The sequence below is a fragment of the Tachypleus tridentatus genome, chromosome 6 (assembly GCF_004210375.1).
Source record: "Tachypleus tridentatus isolate NWPU-2018 chromosome 6, ASM421037v1, whole genome shotgun sequence".
NCBI classification, from domain to species: domain Eukaryota; kingdom Metazoa; phylum Arthropoda; class Merostomata; order Xiphosura; family Limulidae; genus Tachypleus; species Tachypleus tridentatus.
In genome coordinates this window covers 135,990,660-135,997,630 of record NC_134830.1, presented here as the reverse complement: position 1 = coordinate 135,997,630, position 6,971 = coordinate 135,990,660, and positions in this window count along the sequence as shown.

The window sequence follows — 6,971 nt, the reverse complement described above, 5'->3', positions numbered from 1 at the left end:
ATATTTAGGCTAAAATTGATTACTCTCAGAAGAATGAGGTATATTTCTACAAGATTAAATATCCCTTATTTCATAAGTAATGTCTGATTTATTCAAACATTGAGTCATTACCACAATTTAGGGGACTAGTCATTCTCATTTCAACATAGGAGAGGGTTTAACCTAGAAATACTGCTTGATATACCACTGAAAATAACTTTTTTACTTCTTTGCACAATGTGCAGCATTATGAACATACTACCATCAATACAATAGCAAAGGAATAAAAAATAGCTACAAAGAAATAATCTTAATAACTTTCTTGGCAATATATTACGTTAAAGTTGGATATAATTCAATAACTAACTAATTAAAAAATAATATATTAATATAACAAAATATAAAAGTAAGATATATTTATATGTCACATGGTCACGTTAAGTTAGTGAGAGCTAGTTTCTTTATTTCTAAAATATCGCTTGATTACTGTACGATAGCAGTGATGTCTTGTAATGAAGAAAAGCAATCAGTTTGGCCAACTTTCTTGTACTTGTCTTTCTATGTGAGACAAATATCTAGAAGTGTATCGTGTTACATCATCATTCATTCTGTGTACTTTAGTGAAAGGAATTGTCCAGAGGTTGCTGTAGAGGTTATGCTAGCCTTTAAGACTCCTCCCCAAAAAATACTAATTGAATTATTTCCATTCATGTTTAGTTTATCTCCTATGCATGCTTCACTTTACCTTTCCAGGATAATGTCATGGAAGAGGTATTGGTGGCACAGGTTCTAGTGTATAAAGTACGGTAATGCCAAAACAATATTTCATTCACTGGATACTAGCATGATTGCTTCAAAGTGACAGGCATGTTGGTAGTTAACATACAGCTGAGCTTGAACCTCGTGCATCTTTAGTACCTATACTGAATCACTAAATCTGCTGCTACAGGATCCTTCTTCCCTTGCATTGAGTTCCAAATTAGCACTCCTTACTGCATCCTGACAGAAACCACCTGAAATATGGCAAGAAAGTGATGTATAACATCAAGATGAGGTCTCATTGTTTCAATGGACATACCTTCTATAAATTTGTTAATGAAGATATACTCATGGTCTTTTAAGGTCATTGCAAAATATATCTCATCAAGCAAATGGCACAGTTTATCTATATAAGGAATATAAGGTTTCTGTGGTATTTTCCCTCTCTTCTGAGTTTTGATTTTGACCTAATGTATTGTTCTGCTTTATAATGGGTTGTTAAACCTAAAGTGCATTTCAGTTATGATTGTTTCACAGTTCCACAGTTGCTTGATGGAGACTTTGGCCAGACTAGCTAAATTCAGAACTCGATGTTGTATGGTTGGACTCTGGAACAGAATGCTTCAGACAAATAACTACAGAAAATGGCCCAAATACTTCTTAATCATTCCATTGGATGTTAGTGGAGTTATCTGTTTTTGATTTTTCACAAGAACCAAATGCTCTCTTTCACGAATTCCCAACCATCAACTAGCTTACTGAGATGCCCTTGACATCAAAAGTACAGCTTTATAAGTACTCTTAGAAAATCAGTTGCTTAAATGAATATTTTGGCCTGGCATGGCCAAGCGTGTAAGGTGTGCGACTCGTAATCTGAGGGTCGCGGGTTCGAGCCCGCGTCGCACCAAACATGCTCGCCCTCCCAGCTGTGGGGGCGTTATAATGTTGCGGTCAATCCCACTATTCATTGGTACAAGAGTAGCCCAAGAGTTGGCGGTAGGTGGTGATGACTAGCTGCCTTCCCTCTAGTCTTACACTGCTAAATTAGGGACGGCTCGGTGCAGTGGGCTAACAACCTACTCACTTAAATACTTGTTGAAGAATCCACAAGCGATTGCAGCTCTATGTTCCTAGATGGAATCTAATGGTGATAACTAACTAAACTAACTAAAATGAATATTAGGCTCCTACTCTAAATGAGTAGAACCTAATTCATTAAATGTGGCTGTTTAAGTAGTATACCTCCTGGTCCAAGAACACTAGACTACATGACTGTATATAAAAGATGGAGGTACTGTGAGAAATATTAGGTAAGCATAGTGAAATAAACTGGAGTAATCGTTGCTAGCAATAATTCTAGAGTTGTATCACAACCAAAAGCAAGTATGTGATTATCACATGGCTGAAGTCGATAGTTGATGATTGTTCGCACAGTTAACACAGTGGAAGCAGTTCAATTATTTTTGGTTAAATATGTTGGTGTTTTCAGAGAATCAGATGATAAGTTAGGTTAAACAACTGTGACTTAGAACCACAGATGAGCTTTAAAATTCCTAAATATTATGGAATATTATGATTTTATCATAGTTCATTGCCAAGGCCCATAACACAAAAATGTGTATAAGCTATCACACTGCACAGTGAGACAGTGTCCATTTATGTTTTGTTTAATGTCAGTCTCCTTTTTTATGACCATCAAGTAGTTCTCTTACCTTGTTTAAATTTTTACTTTTGACTGGATTTTCTGTTTTCTTCATTAGTGTTCAATAATTCTCTTTACTTCATCATTATTATGTGAAGCTACCAAGTTCCTGAATGATGTACATTTCTCTATCAGTAATTGAAGCTGCTGAAACTTGGATGCATGGGATTAGCTTGACTATCACCATGGCTGAGCCCAAGAAAGATGTGTTGTATATTGATGCATCTGACATATGAAAGCTTACTGCCTCTATTGTTGGGTTGAACCTGCTGTCTACAATGTGAAAGGTCCTACAAATACTGAAGAAACCAATGCTTCTGCAGCAGAGAAGGCAACTACAATGACCCCCACCATGGCTTGTGAGAAATCTAGCCTGCAAATGGTTCAACAACCTTAATTATTACCACTATTGATGTCACTTAAGCAGGAAGTAAAGCCTAAAACATAAGGACTAATGGAATGTCCCATAATGCCTCTGAAGAGACCACTTTATCCCCAAACCTTTTACCAACACTTCAATTCTCTTGAGGTTGACCAAGCCCTAGGAAGGTAAAAATGTAATAGGAACCTAAAAAACAGTATCCACTTCTAATGTAATAACAGCCTCTATGAATATCTAGTCATATCACTCATTTCCACTACCTTACTGCAAGTTCAAGATTAATGAAGGTACTTCCACTTTGACAGTGGGTGTTAATATTTTAAGAAAACTCAATGCAATAATCATGGATGAAGCACCACCAAATAAGTAATCCCAAAACAGAAATAGAAGATTCTGAAAGTATAAGCCCCAATAAAATTATCCAAAGTGATTACAAACTGTCTTAAACTTGAGCATATTTCAAATCTCAGAAAACATTGACAGCAGATGGCCAGCAAATAGACAAAAACATGGATTCTGTACAATTGAGAAGAAGGTAGGACAAGGCAATAGGCAACTCCTATAATAATATATAAGAAGAAAGTAATTGCCTGAGGGTCAGGATACTCAACACTAAAAGAGCCCTTGTGTAGGATAATGTAAAGTCTTTCCTAGTAACAACCTCAAAATAACTATGACCTTGAAGAATCTCCTGAAGGCTTAAGATGATGGGGAAAGAAAGCTTAACTGTGGGTGAGTTGTAGACTTGGTATATTTTATTAAATTATTATAGTGTGAATTATATATTCTTTTGGTTATTTGTTTGTTTTTTTTAATTTCACGCAAAGTTACACGAAAGTTATCTGTGCTCGCTGTCCCTAAGACTAGAGGGAAGACTAGAGGAAAGGTAGCTAGTCATCACCACCAACTCTTTGGCTATTCTTTTAACAACGGAATTGACCATAACATTATAACGCCCCCACGGCTGAAAGAGCGAGCATGTTTGGTGTGACGGGGATTCGAACCCGCGACTTTCAGATTACCAGTCGAGTGCCTTAATCACCCGGCCATGCTGGGCATATTCTTTTGATTTCCTTTATTAATGTTCCATCTTTTACATTCATGAGTGTGTGTAGGAATTAGGGCTTTTATGTACAGACAGTCTCCAACTAACGTAATATGCAACTTACATAAATAATTATCATAAACCCATTGACAAATTGTCGAGTTGCAAAAAATTTACTTTACATCATCTAACAATACGGGCCCAGCATGGTCAGCTGGCTAAGGCACTCGGCTCGTAATCCGCGAGTCGAGGGTTCGAATCCCCGTCACATCAAACATACTTGCCCTTTCAGCTGAGGGAGCATTATGTGACAGTCAATCCCACTATTATTTGGTAGAAGAGTAGCCCAAGAGTTGGCAGGAGGTGGTGATGACTAGTTGCCTTCCCTTTGGTCTTACATTGCTAGAGTAAGGACAACTAGCACATATAGTCCTCGTGTAGTTTTGTGCGAAATTCAAAACAAAATTTTATAATGTTGGTTCTACGTGGTTTTGAATATCACGAGTAAAGAAAATGGCAATTCACAATAAAAGATGGCGCTGTATTCTAGTTACTTGTTGCATAATAAATTCAATTAGATGTAAAATGATACATCATCACATTTTTAATTTTTTCTTACACATGTAAAATAAAATAATAACTAATAACACTTTTTTATGAGTGTCTAAGAGTTCTGATAAAAATCAAGCTAATTTATTTTAAAATAATATGGTAAATTTCCATAATACATAGTAAAATCTATTTAGTAGACTTTTCTTTATGGTATATAAAATTTTGTAAAGTTAAACTAGTTTAATAATTCTCCATAAATTAGAATCAAAATTAAGAGACACACTACATGGCCAAAAGTATGTGGATACCTGACCATCACACCCACATGTGCTTGTTGAACATTTCATTCCAAAACCATGGGCATTAATATGGAATTGGTCCCCCATTTGCTGCTATATTAGCTTACACTCTTCTGGGAAGGCTTTTCACTAGATTTTGGAACATAGTTGCGGGGATTCGCTCCTATTCAGCCATAAGAGTATTTGTGAGGTCAAGCGAGAAGGCCTGGCTTGCAGTCGGCATTTCAATTCATCCCAAAAGTGTTCAATGGGGTTGAGGTCAGAGCTCTGTGCAGGCCAGTTAAGTTCTTCCACATCAACCTTGGAAAACCATGTCTTTATGGACCTCACTTTGTGCACAGGGTATTTGCCATGCTGAAACAAAAAAGAACCTTCCCTAAACTGTTACCACAAAGTTGGAAGCACACAATTTTCTAAAATATCATTGTATGCTGTAGCATTAGTATTTCCCTTCACTGGAACTAAATAGCTTAGCTCAAATCATGAAAAACAGCCCCAGACCATAATTCCTCCTCCACAAAACTTTACAGCTGGCACTATGCATTCAGGTTAGTAGTGTTCTCCTGGCATTTGCCAAACCCAGATTCGTCCATCAGACTGCCAGATGGTGAAGCGTGATATCATTCCAGAGAATGCATTTCCATTGCTCCAGAGTCTAATGGTGGTGTGCTTTACACCACTCCAGCCGACGCTTGGCATTGTGCATGGTAATCTTAGGCTTGTGTGCAGCTGCCTAGCTATAGAAACCCATTTTATGATGCTCCCAACAAACAGTTCTTGTGCTAACGTTGCTTCCAGAGGCAGTTTGAAATTCAGTAGTGAGTGTTGCAACTGTGGACAGACAATGTTTATGCGTTATGTGCTTCAGCACTCGGCGGTCCCGTTCTGTGAGCTTGTGTTGTTGCTCCTAGACGTTTCCACTTCACAATAACAGAACTTAGAGTTGACCGGGGCAGCTCTAGCAGGGAAAAAATTTGACGAACTGACTTGTTGGAAAGGTGGCATCCTATGACAGTGCCACATTGTAAGTCACTGAGCTCTTCAGTACGACCCATTCTACTGCCAGTGTTTGTCTATGGGGATTGCATAGTTCTATGCTTGATTTTATGCACCTATTAGCAATGGGTAGACTGAAATAGCTGAACCCACTAATTAGAAAGGGTGTCCACATAATTTTGGCTATATAATGTATGTCTGCAACCACACTAAACTAAAAACAAAAAAACGTGGCAGGTATTCCGACTTAACACTTTGCGCCTCAGAAAGAGATGCAAAGCAATCGATGGTGCTCAGAAGAGTCCTTCTCTTCGCCCTACTCGCGAAGTTAAATTTGAAGCTGGGCTAGTGATTAAGAGTTAAACTGAAAGAATTTTAAGTTTACGAGATTGTGCTATAAGTTGGTGGCAAAGGTCCATTGGTGGTCTGCGAGAGGTTAAATATTGACCCCCCAAAAAACAAGAGAATAGGGATCTGTAAATCCTAATACCCAGCAATTTAGATGTGGGAGAAAAATGGGAGTACCACGAGAAAAACCCACTTTCATCAACCAGATGCCAAATGATATATTTGGTTATTGCCAGAGATGTAAACAAAAAGGATACTTAGACGGAATAAACATTACTAAATTGAGTTAGAAGGCATTAGTAAATTGAGTTAAGTGTACTAAAGGTGAAATGTTCATTTTCCATGAGAAGGGGTGGCTGATAAATCGGTGAACTGGGCTGTAAGCGGATTACAGTTTACTGCTTTATATAAAATTTAGTGGCTAGTTGGAGCAAACGTATTTTTGCAGGTGGTATGTCATAGATTTTATCTAGGTAACAGTGTGGGGTGTAGCATGGCAAATGAAAGACAGTCCTTACTGCAGTGTATTGTAATGCTTGTATTTTCGTATTTAAAGAGTCAAGCATGTGTGCAGAGTAGCATGTAACCATACTCGACCAGGGGTCTAATGTATGCTTTGTATATGAACATAATGGTGTGTGGAGAACAACCTTTGTTCATACCGCTGATCTTTCGAAAAAAGGAAATGCAGTGACTAATACGTAACACAATTGTATTAATGTGGGTTGACCAGGTTAGTTTGGAATTAAACTGAATACCTAAAAATGTTCAGATTTGGAGAGGAAGATCACAGAATCATGAACTTTGATTTGCGCTGTGGGCATTCTTTTATTTTTATTTTTGAAGCATCTATAGACTAAAATCGCTTGGGATTTGTGGGAGTTCAGTGCTACCCGCAATTTGTCACAC